Genomic DNA, 19,857 nt, shown 5'->3' with positions numbered 1-19,857 from the left:
TCCTAAACCTCAGCAGAACATGAGCGCAGCGCTGTGGTGAAGGAACTCTTTCACTTCCTGGCTGATGAAAACAGTATTTCAGTGAAAAACAGCCAGTGATTGAGTGGTTTCACCCTGTGGGCCAGTAGAGACGTGGTAATTCCTCCCCACTGATGTATTGATTACGGGCTCAACAAACAGAACCTTTAACCCGTTATTAACCCCCCTCATTTAGTCCCGCTCAGCCTGCTGGTTCAGACCTCACGTCGCACAAACAGAAGCCGGGCTGACGGGTTGAAAGTGGGCTTGTCGATCCTCTCGTGGCTCCGTGAACAAAGAGACACACGCAGTCACAACAGCTACCTGTCAGAGAGCAGCTGTCGAGCCTGCAGGGCATTGTTTGTCTGCGGTACAGAACACGGCCCCCAACAGCCCGGCTGGGTGGTGCAGAGGATGTGAAGTGAATGAGAAAACATGTTAGCACGAGTCTACCAGGAGCTGCTCCGCCTTCCGCTCAGGCTCCACCTGTCAGGTGGAGCCTGAGCGCTGGAGATGAGTTCATCAGGTGAGCTGCGCCTTCATTTCAGTCCTGCTAGAGCTCAGAGCCGACGCCAAGTGATTGGACCGGTCCAACAGATTCTACAGCAGGATGAGATACTTTAACACGTGGGTGTTCACACTGTCCTCAGATAGAGCAGGAAATTAAAGGATTGGTTCACCCAAATTACAAATTTACACCTGTAAACTGTCTTCAGTACCACAAAGGTCCAAGCTGACTTTTGAGTCCCAATATTCAAAATACTGACGCTCTCAGATTATATGATGTATCGGCCGCTCTAAGGGATGCTGTGTGTTTTTACTGAGTGTTTCAAAGTGTCAGAGTTTTCAACTTGTGGATTTCGTGCAGATCGCTTCCTCTCCACCGAGCGGAGCGGCGGGTCCGATCAGCGTGGGCTCGGTCTCTGCACCCTGCCTGTGTTTCTGTCGGGTTATCGGGTTATTCTTTTATGAAGCTGCTGTGAACGTTGTGTGGCCTAGAAATTCAACTTGCATAACGTAGGAGGATAGAAACGTGCAGGACAACAGAATCAGTGTGATCAGCTGTTTCAGAGTTTAATGGGAGGGTTGACCTCGATGGTCCTTGGTGGAGAACAGATTCTGTCTTCTGGGTCCAGCCCAGTAGCTCATTAGGGAATAGACTTGTGGCCTGCTGTCTGCAGCGTGGCAGCCTTTACCTCCATCCCTCCTCACAGAAGTGTGTTTCTGTGGTCCTCGGAGGGACCAGGCACTGAGAGGTCAGCTAATGAGGACCCAAACTACAAATAACAGCTCGGCTCTGATGGTACTCTCCCACAACAACATCCTCTCCAGTCCTCTGAGGATCCTGTTGGAGCCATAAACACACGCTCAAGGTGCATTCAGGGTCTGTGCTTTTCATTAAAACTTACAGTGTTAAACAGCGAACGCTCGCTGCAGCAACATGCTAACCTCGTAGCGCTCCCAGGAAGTCATTCCTCGTCCAAATCAAGAAGAAGACCGCAGCAGTGAGGACACGAGCGTCCTTTCAGCCTCCAGAACAACACTTATTTTCCATTAGGCTTCTTCTTCTTTTATTGCTGCTGAAGTTACAGCTTTTATAGCTTTCGACGACCGAAGTGATTATGTGTTTTATTGCAGATGAGCCGTTAATGGAGACTTTTATTTCAGCGAGATGCCACGGCTCACTTTGTGTTCGACTTTACTTTTCTGTAAAACACAATTTGTTTTTTAAAAGTTTCTTTATGGAAGCAGAACACTTAAATTTTACTTAACAACAGATTGAGCCACTGTGAGATCAACTTGATGTCACCAGACAGCTTTTAGAGGTGAAGGCTACTAGTTAACCTATGATCGACATGTTGGATGTGTTTCTTTCCTCAGTTGTCAAATATCTGGATCTAAAAAGTGTTTTATTATATTTATTTGGTTTTATCACAAGTTTCCTCGCATTGCACTATTGATTCTTTGAGCTACTGCATGATATCTGCTGCTATCAAAGTCTGCAACCTCAGGAATTTATTTGAGAAGAGGAAAAAGGAACCACAACAACACTTACTCGTTCATTATTATGCCCAGTTCAGTGCAGCAGTCACTAGTCAGATTCATTAGCTCAAGCCAATGCCATTTTACATAAATTAGCCGAGCAGCTAGCGCACTTTTCCCCCAAATTATAACTTAGCAAACTGCTAAAGCTATTAACGAGCTAATGGCACAAGAATAGCAAAGAAAAGTATAGCAACATATCCAAACGTTTACACGCTAGCTCGACATTTATTAGGATGTTTTCTCACATGTGAGTGAGACATGAGACAGCTCGACATGTTTAGCGATGACAGTGCTGCGTTTAGTACAAAGCCCCAAAGAACTTCTGCTTCAGCTGCTAACGTTAGCACAAAGCACACAGCAACAGCAGTAAGGAGCAGGCCGACGTTAGCACAAAGCACACAGCAACAGCAGTAAGGAGCAGGCCGACGTTAGCACAAAGCACACAGCAACAGCAGTAAGGAGCAGGCCGACGATAGCACAAAGCACACAGCAACAGCAGTAAGGAGCAGGCCAACGTTAGCACAAAGCACACAGCAACAGCAGTAAGGAGCAGGCCAACGTTAGCACAAAGCACACAGCAACAGCAGTAAGGAGCAGGCTAACGTTAGCACAAAGCACACAGCAACAGCAGTAAGGAGCAGGCTAACGATAGCACTGGTAGTGACAACATTTTGCTGAAGTCAAATAATGAGATTCTTAGTCAAAATGATGTTAAAACGACGTGTTAAGACAAAGTAAAATAGATTTTTTACTCTCATAATTTCAAATCTCGACTTCTTTTCTCTTCTTGTCATAAACTTCCTTCCATATTTGCGGAAAGTTTTGCCTTAAGTACAAATATCTGGCGTCTGCATTATAAATCCACTGCTCCATTTAGAATGGGCCTACATGATGCAGAGGTGACATCACAGCGTTGTGATGCAGAGTTGTGAAATCTGCTGTGTCACCATCAGCTCGGTGTTTGAGTCCTGAAATAGCTCCACTCTCCACAGACCCTGAGAAACTTTGTGGTCTGAGTCAACATCATAAATCCAGCCTCAATCTTTCATCTGAAGAGCTGCCTCCACCATCTGCACCACCACCGCCGCCGCCGTCGTCACCGCCACCACACATCGCTTCTGTCCTGCAGCAGAGCGAGACAGCGACCTCTCCCTCAGGTGCTGAACACGGTTTCACTGAGAGCAGCCGTTTATTTAAACATCTGCAGGAACGTTAAATGTATTTTTGTGTCATTGTGCTGATATGTGTGTTTCTCTGGATGGCAGCGTCTCAGATGTAATAACGTGACAATGTGCAATTCGTCACTATGGAGGGGAGAAAAGATGGAGGGAGGAGGGGAGAGCGAAGAAATGAAAGAATAAGCGTGACGGAGGAGATGATCGGTCACACGGCGAGAGAGAGATGAGTCAGGTGGAGAGTCGCTGCCGAGGTTTCTGCTGCTGTCATCAGGTTTCCTCCGGCGAGCTCGCTCTGCAGCCATGCAGCTCCGTCCTGACCAGCGTCCGGACCGAACCTGAGACACCTGAGCTGCATTTATGTTCCCATCAGAGTCACAGGGAGGCAGGTGATGGACAAAGTGCAGGACTTTCACCAGAGACCAGTTTAATCATCCCGAGTCCATCTGTGGTTCAGTTAAGGCCACAGGATCCAGTCACAGCAGTCGGGTCACTGCGGACTTCTGCTGTGTGTTTAATTTAAGTACGGAAGCTCTGAGGGACAAATGAGCATTGTTTTCCTGCCTGTTTATAACTTCAGAACAGGTGAAAGAAACGTTCAGCTACGTTTTTAAAATTTCTTCTTTTAACGTGAAACAGGACGAAGGGAAAAGAGATATTTTACTCAGAGGTGGAAACACAAGTTTACTTCTCCTCCTCCTTTTATCTGTGAAACAAAATTCCCATCATTTATTAAAAATACTGATAAAACTCTGTTTTTCCCAACTGCTTTCACAGATAAAAAATAAATTATGCAGAAAAAACGACCGTGTCAAAACTTTTGTACGATATTTTCATCTGTAGCAACAAGAGGGAAAAAGTTCGGCAGGTGATTTGACTTTATTGTGAAAAAACTATTTTTTCAAGAGGAAAACGATGATGGGAATCGTAGTTTTTAACTCCCAAAAACTTTTTTTTCACGTCTTTGAAAAAGTGAAAAAAAAAAATAAATCGTTGCCATGGCCGCGGTGACATCACCAACGACAGAGTTTCAAAATGCTCAGAGAGGTCGCACAGACACAGGCGAGGGCTCATAACGCTGCACCTTTAGTTTTTGTCAATTACTCGTTATTCTCTTTTGATTAAAAAGGGTAGAAACGACTCACAGAAGCACTTTGTTATCTGTCTCTGTGTGGTTCAGGTTTCCTCACACGGACACAGTTTGTAGCTTCCCTGCAGAGCGACAGTGAAGGTTTCTGTCGCCTCCTCAAACTTTTCAGATCATAAAATATTCAGACTGTCGACGTGGAAATCCAGCAGATAAACATCATGTGGATGGCAGGACGAGGAGGGCCGTCCACCTTGTCAGTGGCTAATGGGGATCAAATAAATAAATAAATGTGACTTTACACTCATTTATTTGATGTTGCGTGGGCCGCTGAAGGCTCCGGCTCTTTATTATTTGCATAATGTGTCTAGAAGATCAAAGAACGGTTGATAGAGTAAATGCATTAGCCAGACTTCCTGTTTTTCCGTCTGCAGTCCGGTTTTTGTATTTTTAAGCTCTCTCGGTCCTGAAGTGCCGACTCTGTGATGTCGCCTCGCATTCAGCTCGCTCGGCGTCTCAGCACTCAGCCATCATCAGCTCACAGATCCAAAGTCATCGTCTGCTCTCAGTTTGTTGTTGATCTATGTCTGCCAGACCATTATCGATCACAGTTCAATCCCATTTTCTAAATGCCTTTTTGATCGTGAGAGATACTTTGTTTCTTGTCGATTTCTCTGGAGGATGATCCTCCATCTTTCTGTAAGAGGAAAAATTGACTTTTCTTTCGGGCAGAGCTGATTCTTTGCCTCCTGTTTTACTTTCTGATCGTCCAAAAAGACACGAATTGTTGTGCTGAAGATCACATCACATCGTAATGGTGCTGTAACCGTCCCTAACGTTAGTATCTCACACACCTTCACTTTTATTGGTTTTTAGGCCTCCATGTTCCTGAGCTGAGAGGGAAAAGAAAAAGTTAAAATACAAGTTGTTGTTTGAAATTGATGCTTTTGTCGATCGACCCACTTGAGACTGCCTCTCTAATATCCCGTCTTTTTATCTTCAACCATCTATTAGAGTCAATCTGTAACGAGGTGGAAGAAACGACTTAATGGATGTTAGAGCCAAGAAATCTGTTTTCTATTTTCATTCTAAATACCTGACTTTGTTTCTGCTGTATTCTTTAATAATTCGGCTGAATGACCTTTCATTTACACCACTCCATCACGTCTTTAACTCATTTACATATGACCAAACTATATTTTTCACATTACATTTTACTACAAAACAACACGTACTTTCTATGTTGCAAACTCTACAGAGAAAACTACAACGATTCAGCTACAGCGAGTATACACAATACAGTTTAACATTTCCTGGCCAGACAATCAGCACTCTTCTACATATAAACAGCTTAACAGACGGGAAGTTTCTCCCAGAAAACACCTCTTCACTCACGGTACCAACATGTTATCATCTTTGTTAACTCGACACAATTTAACCACAGAACAAGGATGTGAATTAACCCGCAACCGTCTTACTCATCATCTTATTCTCAAACACATTCACGAACCATAATTACACCAACAACAACAGAATACCCAAGAGCCTTTGCGCCACAGTCCACAAGGGGCGTTACAAGACACTCGGCCAACAGATCACTTTAAATGTATTTATTCATCTTTAACATATGAACTATATGCAACATATTTAACACTAAAACAAATGAAGGCCGACTGCCTCATCTAAAAGAGGGCAGATATTGTCTGGTCAATATGTGAGTCACCCTGGACTAGAACACTAAAACTTTAATTATCAGCAACTGCTTTGCTACTTAAGTAAACGATATCTGTGATGTCAGATGGTGCGTGTTGGCCAGCGTGCTGAAGGAGAGCTACGGGACGTGACATGTGCTCTGACTGTGCAGTGTGCAGTGTGCAACTCACATTCGACTCAAACTAAAAATATTACCTGCAGGTCATGAAGAAAAAAAAACAAATTGAGAGAAATCAAAAACTTTGTTTTGGGTCCTTTGAACGTATATTTATTTCAGTATAAATCAAACTTGATGTCTCTAAATGCAAAAAGAATGAGTTTCATAGTCAGATCAATAATCTTATCCTGTTTTAGATGGCAGTTATTAGTTTGAATGAACAACTGCATGTTACACTTTTTTCAGTGTGTCTCCGTCACGTCTTTACACCGACCCGTCTCCATCAGGTCTTTACACAGACCCGTCTCCATCAGGTCTTTACGCAGACCCGTCTCCATCACGTCTTTACACCGACCCGTCTCCGTCACGCCTTTACACGGACCCGTCTCCGTCACGTCTTTACACGGACCCGTCTCCGTCACGTCTTTACACGGACCCGTCTCCGTCACGTCTTTACACGGACCCGTCTCCGTCACGTCTTTACACGGACCCGTCTCGGTCACCTCTTTACACGGACCCGTCTCGGTCACCTCTTTACACGGACCCGTCTCGGTCACCTCTTTACACGGACCCGTCTCGGTCACCTCTTTACACGGACCCGTCTCGGTCACCTCTTTACACGGACCCGTCTCGGTCACCTCTTTACACGGACCCGTCTCGGTCACCTCTTTACACGGACCCGTCTCCATCAGGTCTTTACACGGACCCGTCTCCGTCACGCCTTTACACGGACCCGTCTCCGTCACGTCTTTACACGGACCCGTCTCCGTCACCTCTTTACACGGACCCGTCTCCGTCACGCCTTTACAAGGACCCGTCTCCATCACGCCTTTACACGGACCCGTCTCCGTCACGCCTTTACACGGACCCGTCTCCGTCACCTCTTTACACGGACCCGTCTCCGTCACGTCTTTACACGGACCCGTCTCCGTCACGCCTTTACACGGACCCGTCTCCGTCACGTCTTTACACGGACCCGTCTCCGTCACCTCTTTACACGGACCCGTCTCCGTCACGCCTTTACAAGGACCCGTCTCCATCACGCCTTTACACGGACCCGTCTCCGTCACGCCTTTACACGGACCCGTCTCCATCACGCCTTTACACGGACCCGTCTCCATCACGTCTTTACACGGACCCGTCTCCATCACACCTTTACACGGACCCGTCTCCGTCACGCCTTTACACGGACCCGTCTCCGTCACGCCTTTACACGGACCCGTCTCCATCACGCCTTTACACGGACCCGTCTCCATCACGCCTTTACACGGACCCGTCTCCGTCACGTCTTTACACGGACCCGTCTCCGTCACGTCTTTACACGGACCCGTCTCCATAACGTCTTTACGCGGACCCGTCTCGGTCACCTCTTTACACGGACCCGTCTCCATCACGCCTTTACACGGACCCGTCTCCTTCACGCCTTTACACGGACCCGTCTCCATCACGCCTTTACACGGACCCGTCTCCGTCACGTCTTTACACGGACCCGTCTCCATCACACCTTTACACGGACCCGTCTCCATCACGCCTTTACACGGACCCGTCTCCATCACGCCTTTACACGGACCCGTCTCCATCACACCTTTACACGGACCCGTCTCCATCACGCCTTTACACGGACCCGTCTCCGTCACGTCTTTACACGGACCCGTCTCCGTCACGTCTTTACACAGACCTGGTTCCATCACATCATCTCAGATCAAGCTGTTGCACTCGACGGGCGGGCGTGTTCTGAGCCTGCAGACGCAGGACTACAGCTGGACGAGGAGAGGCGGACCCTGACACAGATTCAGAAGATGCACCAGCAGGTGTTTGAGTATGTTTCTATATGTATAAGTGTGAATGTGTTCTGTGTTTCTGTGCAGCATCACTCAGCTTCTCTCTGCAGAAACACCACTGTACACCCTGTGTGTGTGTGTGTGTGTGTGTGCACTCCTGAGTAACAAGATAGATGTATTACGACAAAGCAAAGAGTGTGTGTGTGTGTGTGTGTGTGTGTGTGTGTGTGTGTGTGTGAGAGAGCGAGAGAGCGAGAGAGGTGGTGTGGGCGAGCGAGGAGTGAGAATAACAGTGTGAGCCACAGAGCGGGCGGGCGAGGCTAAAAACAGTGCAGCATGTGAAGGAGAGAGAGAGAGAGAGAGATGAGGAGGAGACAGAGATGGATGTCTGCAGCCCTCTGCCCGGAAAATATGAAGAAAACAACAGAGAGCAAAACAATAAGAGAGAAAAGTATGAGATGGGAACATTTTTCCAGAGGGTCTTGTTATATAGAACCTCAGTGTGCATGTTTGTGTGCTCTGGCCTGTGAACTGTGCAGTCTGAATCTCTCTCGCTGGGTTTATCTTCAACTTTAGCCCAGAAAAAAAATGTGAATCGCAGCACGTTTCCATCGACTGGTGTGAATATTCTCCGGATGGACTGCATAGTCAAATAAAGACATAACTCCCCGTAGAAGTCTATTCAAACACACCGCAGCGTTCAGCGCCGCGTCTCCACTGAGCTGATGTTCATTTCATGAATATCTCTTTTTATCTCCTCATCGATTATCATTCTCTGGTGGAGTGGAGGTCACAGCGGGGGGGTGGAAGTCAAAGTGGAAGCAGGAAGCAGCTGCATGATTATTAAATCATTAAGAATGTTACGTTGAATTGGACCAGAGCCGAACCGTAACGAGGTAATGCACAGATGCAGCCGGTGTCATGTCGGGCAGTAAGACCTCCTTCATTTTCACACAAAAGTCACATTTAAACCTGAATATAAAAAACTAATCCGAAGCACAAGAAGCTCTCAGATTCTGTTCTGACACGAGGATGTTTCTCCGGTCGAGATGTGAGCGACAGGAGGAGACGGGAGGTTGTGACTGACACACGTGATCTGGTCACCCGTCTCTCCAGCTCTGCCTCGTCATCCCTGGCCCGGTTCCCACAGTTCCTCTGGTGTCCGGCCTCCCTGCTGCTCAGGTGTGTGTTTACACTTCACACACTGAGAGATGATTTGATATCTCTCCTGTACGTCACTCGCCCCGGGCGCCGCGCTGTGTTTCCTCGGCTCTCCGGCCTGATATCAGATTAGCCCTGTCAGACTGCTGCTTTATCAGCCGTGCTGTCCGCCAGCCAAACAAACGACAGCAGCCCCTCCACGCCCGCCACCCTCCACCGCCACCGCCACCTCTCCTCTGTGACAAACGACACGTCAGCCCATCTCCTATCCATCGCTCATCCATCTCACATTGCTGCCAAGGGGTAGATAGTCACACGGATGCCCTTACAACGGCCGCCAGCCGTGAACACGAGCAGCCAGGGCGCCATCTCAGCAGTTTTTTGGCAGACAGGTTGTTACTTTTAGACGAGATGATTCTGGAGATTAGAAACAGAACCGCGGGGAGAAAATCCTGCTGTCTTCCACCTGATCGCACCTTGATCTTCAGCTCTGTGTCACTTGAAGTGGATGGTGGTTTTCCCTGATGGCTGAATAAATGCGTCCACTCTCCACGCGTCCTTCTGTGAATCACCTTTTCCGCTCGTCTGAGTGGCGTTTTAAATAAAACCCCCTCATGAACGATGTCACCGCTGAGTGTGTCCCGTCTGACTGAGGTCACCTTCTGCTCTATTATCTGAGTTTGTAAGCAGGCGGCGCCCCAACCAGCCAAAGGCAACGTCTCCGCCGCTGACCTCCAATCAGCGCTAATGCTTGTCAAGTATTCTCCACCTCCGCCCACTTCCAGGCAATTAGATAGAGGCCATAGCATTTACACTAAGTGCTCCAATTATAGCCGCGAGGTGCTGGGGGTGAGATCAATTATGATCCCGCGTGGATGACGACGGCTCGCCGTTTTCTTTTCGCAACATTTCACTCTCTGCCCTCCCGTCGTGTTTTCTTCACCCGAGCCGTGAAACTTTTCCTCGGGCCGGCGGGTGAGCGGGTTCGCTGACAGCCGAGAGAATAAAGATATGTGAGAGAGAAGAGCTCCGGGAAACAACACCACGACCTCCTGACTCCAAATATCAGATTAATACTCCAGCTGAAGACATTCCAGCAACTTGTAAACTCAGCATGAGTTTAAATGCAAACCTCCGGCCTTCACAGAGTCTGCAGCGTATCACAGCATCCCCACTTCATGAATTTAATTATATTCAGCCTTCAACTCCCGGCTCTCCTTCACACTTCATGTTTTTAACTATTTTTATGGCTCCAAAACTGAAATCACTGCTTACCTGATGTTTTTGTCTTCAGACGAAAGAGACCAAAGAGAGAGTGTCGTATCTCTAATCGCAGCGTGCAGGTCGGAGCTGCGAGCAGAAAACACTGCTCGCTGTTTTAACTTCCAAACAAACTGAAGGATCAGCGAGAACAGAAAGACGTAACGACATTAAAGTCCACGACAGCAGCCGTCTACCTCCCTCCGCTTCCTCTGACATGTTAATCTTGTCACGTCACTCGTTAAAGAAATGTTTTCGCTAAATCTCAAAATTCCTCCATTTTGAACCTCCTGCACCGACGCAGCCATCGCTCCTTCTGTGTGATACCTCGGTAACATGAACACCTTGTAGACCTGCTACTGTTTAAATGTTCCAATACAGAATTAAAATTTTTACTAAAGAATCAAACTGTAATCTTTTAAATGATGAGCGGTGCAGGAAATGAATGCCAGGTCTCATTTACACTGTTGTTATTGGGTTGTTTTTCTGCAATATCCGAGAAATATTGAAATAAGTGAAGAAACTAAATGAGTAATATATTAATAATACAGCCGTCCTAAACTCTATAACCTTTATAAGAAGTGTGTTCAGCCGGCTGCAGATCTGCACAGTGCAGATAACTATAATAGTTCAACAGTAAATCACATATATTGTGAATAAACAGACAAAACGATGAGAAACTATAATTCTAAGTTTGTTTATCACACCGTCAGGTACTGATGATGAGGCGGGCTGTACGTTAGAGTGAATGTTGGATGATGACGTCAGCACAGCATCCATCAGCACACAACCCCGTTGCCATAACAACAAGAGGGTGACCGCGGTGAGTAACTGGGTGAACGTCAACGAGCTGTGAGAGGAGAGAAGTTTTAAATCTGACAAAACATCACTGAGACATACGACTGAGATCCGTCTGCTCAGGAAGGAGAAAACAAGGTGAAGCGCAAAGTACAAATCACGACGCCGAGGTCTTCTGTCACATGAAGTTGTGATTTTGTGTTTTGCTAAAATCTGCATGTTTTTCCATCACATGAGGCGTAACGACTGCCAAGCGTGCACACAAACCTACAGGGTTAATTAAAACTGTAACCCTACGATACAGGCGTAGCGTAGTCTCGTGTTTCCAGAGGCGGGCGCTGCGTCGGCCGCTCCTCACTGCCAGGAAGCTCGATTCTGGCTACGTTACGTGAATCTGCAGCGTCCAAACTCCTGAAACACGATGAAAACTGAACACTGTTGAGTTTAAACCAAGACAGATTCTGTCTGCGTGGGTTATTCCTTCAGAAACATCGTTAAGCTGTTTTATAATACAGGAGATAGTTTTCAAACGAGCCGCCATTGTGGTCCAGTTGGAAACCACCACAGCGCACCGCGACGCGTCACTGAGGAACATCTGTATCAGGAACACGTGGACGTCTGCTGAAGAGTTAAATGTGCAACAGTCTGATACTCAGGAGACGCTGCAGGTCCGTCGTGTTCGGCTGCCGCTGAGCAGGGAGGATTTAATCCTGGATGTTTGAGACGGAGCCTGTTTAAATATGAAACACCTGTAACAGTCCACGCAGGCACATCACTTCTGATTACTTCTGAAGGTTTTTTACAGAAGATGCGTCTCTCGTCGTCCTCGTCAGGCTTCAGATCAACTCTTATTTGTTTCTCGTCTCATTTTCTCGCTCCGTCACACAGTTGAACACACAGTTGTCATGTTTTTCATTTTGCTCCTTTTCTTCGCTCTCCATGTTTGTCGGTTTGTTTCCTGTCGAGGCTCTTTGTCTTCTGCTCCTCTGTCCTCTCCTCCTCCTCTCCTCCCGCCTCTCCCTCGCTTCATTAGCGAGGCCGTCCTTCTCGCGGCCCACAAGGACTAACTTGATGGGAGACAAATCCGAGTGATTAACAATGATTAAGAAACACGGTGGAAAAAGTGCGATGGAGCCGCGTGGGAACGGCAAACTTGTCTTTAACGGCTTCTCTAATCCCAAGAATTTACAAGCCAACAGATGGGTTTTACATTTCACATCCAAGTCACGCTCACGACAGATGTATCGCTCAGAGTTTCTTAAAAAAACCACACTGACTGTAGCGGCTCGTCCTCAAACGCTCAGCTCACCATCTGACTGTGACCACACGGGTCAGACCGAAGCTGTTGTTTCACCTTTGTTGTAGAGGAGACGGCATTAAGATGACGGAGAGCTAAATGCCTCAGCGATGAAGACGTTACCAGATATGATGGATTAGTGAGAACTGCAGCTTTGTTGAGACATAATTACAATTAAAGAGAGATCGTCAAAACCACAGCCGGAGGTCGGTGTATGGAGGCGATTTACAGCAGCTCTGACCCGGACCATGAGGAGCAAGCCGAGACGATGGGGGGAAAATATAAGAACTAGAATGAGACAGAAGAACCTTTTTCAGTCGTCCATCAGATCTTTGGTGCCATCTAAACGTTGGACTAACAGACCGGAGAGATGATCCATAATTAGTCGAGTCTGCGAGTCTTTCATTGCAGATTTCACATGGCGATGTTCCAAAGATCAGTCACGACTCAGGCAGTGTTGTTTTCGTCAACGATAAATTACTTTGTTGACGCCCCTTTTTTTCATGACGATAACGAGACGGTGACGAGATAAACGCGGGTCTTTGATGACTAAAACATGACGAGACGTGTGTGAGTTTTCGTTGACGAGACGAGAATGGACGTAAATGTTAGTTGGTGGTCTGTCAGACGTTAAAAATGCCTCTCTGCTGTCTTCATTGTCCGCTTGTTGTTGTAGCGGCAAGCTAGGAACTCTCGCTACTTTCAAATTAAAAGCCCCCCGCTAAGAACCCAGTTCTCAACTCCAATGGGGTGCAATGTAAAGCTCTTATTTTGAAGACAAATGCGTTGTCACTGTTCACTGCCCAACGTCGAGCTTCACGTCATGTCAGATGTTTACGTCTACCTCAGATATATGGACGTATTTTAATATAATCCATCAGTATTGGAGAGTGCTGCTGGACAGAAACCTTTTATCTCCATATTCCAACTTTTCAACGTTTTTTCCTAACATATTTCAACTGTTTTTTTCATGAATTGATGCCCTACTTCATCATACAAGAGTGTTAAGTTGTGAAAATAGCACAAGTTCAACACATTGCAACACATTGTGAGCTTGTATATCTGATGTACTTATTGACCTAAATTAATCTGTTAAAAGACTCTTCTTCTTTTGTTTTTTTAACTAAAACTGACTAAAACCTGTGTGAGTTTTTATCGACTAGAACTGGACTAAAACACATATGGAAATGACTAAAATTTGACTAAAACTCAAAACTCAACTCAAAAGACTAAATCTAAAATGGACCCAGGGTTCTAACTTTAAGCTTCCTCTTGTTTTCTTGTCGCCTCACTTACGTAGAACCGATGTTTGTGTGTGTGACATCAGCTGGTGACTCACGTTTCACCACACGGCGGTGACGTATGTACGATTCACCCTGCAGCAGCGACAACTGAGACATCGGAGGAAAAACTGCATCAATGAGACTCTGCAGGGTGTAAAACACGGACTGTACCTTTAACTGTGTGTGTGTGTGTGTGTGTGTGTGTGTGTGTGTGTGTGTGTGTGTGTGTGACTGATGGAGGGTGGAGGCATGAGGTGAGAGAACGGTTTGTGTTTGTGTTTATTGAGGTCATTTTCAATTTGCTGTCAGAGAGTTTTTCGCCCTGTAGACATGTAAGACACACACACACACACACACACACACACACACACTCACACACACACACACACACACACACACACACACACACACAATAGGTGTCACTCGTCACTGCTCACCAGTCTGATAGGATCCTGTCAGTCAATCTGTCTCCGCCGGCTACCGAGGAGCTTCGTCCCGCCTCCCAATCTAAACTTCACTCCTCCAGTGATTAATAATCTCTCTCTCACAAAACAGAGATGAGAGGGAGAGAAGAGGGGGATGGAGACAGATAGGAAAGGAGAAAGAGATTGAAAGATGAAGGAGGACGAGGGCAAGAGAGGAGAAGAGAACAAGCTGTGATGAAAGGGTGATATAAAGGAAAGAACGATGGAGGAGGAAAGTAAGTAAGGGAGGAAAATAGGATGAGATAGAAATTGGAGTAGATGGAGAGGAGAGGTGACAGATTGTAGTTTGGAGATGTGGGGATGAAAAGAGAGGAAGAGAGGAAGGAAATGAGAGACGAAGGTGGCGAGGAAGAGCAGAGGAAAGAAGGAAGGAGCAGAAAGCAGAAAAGGAAATGAGGTCGGGAGGAAAATAGAGGAAAATGGAAAGTGAAGGGGAGAGCGAAGGAAGGAAGGAAGGAAGGAAGGAAGGAAGGAATCACTGAGTAAAAAGTGTCTGCAGAGAAGAGAAACGCAGATGACCAGAGCTGAAATGATCGATCAGTGTTCGCTGCTGCTGTTCCTGATTTATTGATCCGTTATTTGACGAAACTTTACTCGCTATGTTTCAAAACCAAACAGCAACTTTATGTCAAACAGCTTTGATTTTAGTTTTAATCCTCAGAAGACAACACAGAATAATTCCCCCTCGAGCAGTAACGTCTGGCATGAAGTCACATTTGTCACTTTTATTCATTCGTTCTTTGATTATTTAGAGACTCGTTAGCGCCTGTTAATCAGCGTATCGATGGTGACCAGCCGGGAGCAGGTAATGACTCAAACTAAACTAAAAGGGGATAAAAAAGTGGAAATTAATCTGGAGGAAAACAGGAGAATTGTGAGCTGAAGCCGGTAAAATCATGATGCTGGCAAATATGGACCTTGTTACATCCAATTAAGATGCAACTGAAAGAAAAGTAGAAAGCAGCAGAGCAACTTTTAACACGTCGCAGTGAAAAAAAACAACGTACATGTGATGTTGACCCGATGTGCAGCACGTCTCTGGTTCTGCATGTTCTTTCTAAAACTTGATTAGATAAAAATAATGCAGAACTCGTGCGTGGAAGCTGAGAATAAAACAAACAGACGAGCAGGAAAACACAGCGACCACGGAGAGAAACCAGGAGAGGGAACATGTGGAGTTATTGTAAGAAAGACGCTGCAGAGAGCTCCGCCTGCTCCTCGTCCACCCACTGCAGACCTGCTCCCCGGGACAGAACCGGCTCTGATCCGCTGATGGATTCATCCTCACAGCCTGCAGCTCTGCTGTAAATAGACGTGTGCACAACCTCCCACTGCACCAACACAATCGACTTTACTCAGGACATTTTTATTCCTCTGCACTATTTCTGTTTGTTTACAGTTGAGTCAGGTTGTTGCTTTTTATACGTACAGTATTAATGTTGTGTATCCGCCTGTTATTCACCCACTCGTACACACACTAGTTAAATACAGGACTTTGATTTTACAGCATTCACTGAACTCAGAACTGGATCGGTACAAAACACTGGCTGAGAATTATGGGTAATTTTAGCTGAGAAAAGTTTATTCATCAGAGTTGAAGCAGAAGCTCTGAAAATGTTGTGTAGTTGGATGAGCGAGGACGTTTTTACTTGGAAATCAAAGAAGAAGAGAGTCCAGGAAGTCTTTAGAGCTCATTGAAGCTCTAAATCTTTGTTTTTTACTTATTCAAAAACATTATGAAACACAGAGAACACAAACGCTCAATAATTACACAACATAAAGACAATGATTTGAGCGTGGAGACGACCTTGTTGCAGTGAGTCATCACTGTTAGCAACAACAGAAAATATTGCATTTTAACAATTTCCTGTTCAATCTTCATAATTACCAACAAACCAAAGTTAAGTAACGATCTTATAACATGTCATTTTCCACTGATAGCGAAACAAATGTCCACCATGTTTTATTTGTTTCACAGACGGACATTTGACTTCATGTTTTATGAACGCAGGACGATAAAAAAGCATAAAAAGGAGAATATAATGGAGCATCTCACAGTTTTACAGCCGTTATTGTAAAACAACTACATTTTGCACTGTGACTAAATGTTGCTATTACACACTTTGATGTGATCGGTGTTAATTAAACTACTGCGGCTTTAGTTATCCAGAAAAATGTTATTAAATCCTGAGAAGTAATCAGATTATATCGATAACATGAGACAGTTTATATTGTGATTCGTTTATGAAAAAGGTTTTTAAACTACGATTGATATTCAGTTTTCTTTCCGTTTATATTCTGTTTTCTTGTTGAGGTGTTTATATGGAGTATTTTTAATTTGTTTGGGCTTTTGAACATATTTTAGTAAGAACATAAGAATATTAATCTCTGTGTTAATGCAGAACAACCTGAGAGACGAGCTTGAGCCTCGGCCAAATCCTGAAAACAGGACGAACTAAGAAAAAAGATGCAACAGGAAGCAACAATAAGTCCTGGCAACAAGATTCACAGCCAGCCAGCATGTGTGTGTGTGTGTGTGTGTGTGTGTGTGTGTGTTTTTGTGTGTGTTTGTATGTGTGTGTGCCGGTAAAAACTTGCCAAAGCTTTTAACACGTTTCCATGACAGAGTGCAACTTCCATTCAGCTCGGTGTCACCCTCCTACGCTGTCATGTCCGGGTGCTAATGAATGCCTCAGCGTCAACACACACACACACACACACACACACACACACACACAAACACACACACAAACACACACACAAATAGAGGCCATTTGTTTCCGTGCCAAAGCCTCCCACTCTTTTAAAGACGAGTGCAGTCACACATTAACACTATTAGACTGAGACACCTGAGACGAGTGTGCACACACACACACACACACACACACACACACACACACACCTCAATACAAAAAAAGGCTTAAATAAATAACCAGTGTTGGACAATCAACATCAGGCTTCATCAGGTTTTTCTCTACGTAGGTATCGTTATCGTACCGCACCTTTACATCTCATATCTTTCCTATCGTACCTTATCACGTTATCGTATTGTTTCGTGTCAGATCACGACAGCAGACTGCATCAGGTGTGCAGGTGTGACTCTCCTGATGTATTTAAACAATCGTTGGATGGATGACATGAATCTGATGCAGATGTTTGCAGTTCTCAGTCGATGAACCGCAACAACCTGAACTTTCCTTTCAGCGCCATCATCCCCGCACACTTCAAACTCTAACTGTACTCTGATTTAAGTCCAGGTATTCTGCTGTACACACACACACACACACACACACACACACACAGGTTAATGCACAGGAAGCAGGTGAACACTCCACCACCTGTGGGATGTGAAAGCGACTGACCGCTGAGAGAAACTCAGAATGACTTCTGCGCTGTGATTCCTGCCCTGACCGACGCGTAGCCGCCGTACCTGAGATATCAAACTGGAACATGCGTGTGAAGAACTGCAGGTGTTGTTAAAACACAACAGATAAAATGAGATGTTGTGAATGAGCTGATTGACAAGCTGTGAACCATCCAGCTGACCAGCCAGGCGGCAAGTGCACCATCTGTTACTGCACGTTTAATGAAGTTTAATGATTCACTGCTGCAGCGCGCGAGTGAAGGAATCAGATGATTTAATGAAACATGTCGATTGTAGCTGGAGGCACAAACGTCTCATATCAGATAGAATCTTTAGTGTGTTGACTCTTTTTCTTCTTCTGTTTCTTACTGATAATTTCCGACTGGCAAATTAACTTCATTTATTTTATTTCATTTTTATTATGAATCTGTTCTTATGCTTTTTAACAACAACAGAGAGGTGAGCTGCAACTTTAAGGTGTGTGTGTATAACTGATGGATAAACAAAGCTGGGTTCTGTCAGCTGTTGCATGTGTGTGTGTGTGTGTGTGTGCGTGTGTGTGTGTGTGTGTGTGTGTGTGTGGTAATTAAGCTTTAGGAACAACTGAGTCTCTTCTTGGAAGTGAGATGAAGAACGAGCGAGCGAGAGAGAGAAAGAGAGACATTAATACTTAACCTGCTGTCATGGCAACGCAGCATGACGGGCAGTCTGAACAGAGAGGAGAAGCCAGAAACACACACACACACACACACACAGACACACACACACACACCCACACACACACACACACACACACACTCTCTCCTGGCAGGTAGAGGTTTTGTTAGAAGGTAGTGTGTGTGTGTGTGTGTGTGTGTGCATCTTATAACTTATTTAGCTGCCTTGTGGTGTGTGTGTGACTCAAATCCATTGTGCCAGTCGACCTCTGGCCTCACACACACACACACACACACACACACACACACGACTCAGCACTGAGACACACATTCTGCTGCTTGTAAAAGAAAGATGGCAGCTGATCTTAAATTTAGCTTCTTCTTAATTAATTCCTTTGAAACCAACACGCTCTGTGTGTCTACAGAAGTCTCGTCTTGTTTGCCTGCAACACACACACACACACACACACACACACGTCCTGTAAATTATTAAAAGCATTTAGTGACACACATGCACTCACACACACACATATCAGTGTGATCCACGGAGAGGAAGTCATGGTGAAAAATGAAACGGGTAATAAATATTGAGCAAAAACTCTACTGTGTGTGTGTGTGTGTGTGTGTGTGTGTGGACCAACCAGCTCCATCTGTCACTCCAGGTGGCCACTTACACCTGAGTGCACACACACACACACACACACACACACACTTACAAATGATCACTGATCCAGCGTGTGTTCGGGGGGACGGACAGAAAGCCTGAACAAACACAGCGACAGCTTTTTCATAAACTCACTTGATCTTTGCACACACACTCATTCATCTCTGTTACACACTCCATGTTCAGCCCAACACACACACACACACACACACACTTGTTCCCTTTTCACACTCTGAATAAATCTTCAGCCAATCAATCAACTCCTCTGTGTACACACTCACTCGTTCCCTTCAAACATCCAATCGTTGCTTTCACACATTTGCTTGTTCAGTTCACACACTCACTTCTTCGTCTCCACTGCTACGTTCAGCTTAAACCATAATTATGATATTAACATTAAGATCTCACCTTTGGTACAGCAGATCATTAGATATTAACTGAGCATCCAAAACAAAATGGTTGGCTATGAGTGATCACAGACTTCCTCTGAATCTTTGTGTCGTGGTGTTCCTCAGGGGTCAATCCTCGGACCCCTTGTTTTATCTTAATGACCTCTTCATGTTACTTTAAAGAAAAATCTACTTCTCAATCAGTGTTTTAACATATTTGTCCAGCCTAGTTCTGCAGAATCTTTAAAGATCCAGTTCATTCATCACATCCTGTCTAGACTCACTCTACTCATGCTCAAGCAGACGTGACACTTCCAGACTTCAGTTGATTCAACATGCTAATCTTTCTCGTAATCCTCAGACGTTTTCATTTTTTAACAGATGACACGCAGCTTCATTTCTCTTCTGATCCCACCAGTGAGAGACAGTTTCTCTCACTCAGGACTCACATCAGGTCCAACAACCTCCTTCAACTGATTCCAGACAAATCTGAGCAGACATAATCCCATCTGAGCGCAAAATT

At 45.4% G+C, this 19,857-nt stretch overlaps 1 protein-coding gene across 3 annotated transcripts in view; it reads right to left on the bottom strand.

Annotated features, from left to right (window-relative positions):
* The window catches only part of LOC115571190 (glutamate receptor ionotropic, delta-1-like), a 418,849-nt gene that overhangs the window by 103,938 nt on the left and 295,054 nt on the right, over positions 1 to 19,857 (bottom strand). The window lies entirely within an intron of this gene.

This window comes from Sparus aurata, chromosome 20, assembly GCF_900880675.1.
Source record: "Sparus aurata chromosome 20, fSpaAur1.1, whole genome shotgun sequence".
Taxonomy (NCBI): domain Eukaryota; kingdom Metazoa; phylum Chordata; class Actinopteri; order Spariformes; family Sparidae; genus Sparus; species Sparus aurata.
Note: the sequence above shows the minus strand (reverse complement) of the source record. Positions and strands in the feature narration are given on the sequence as shown.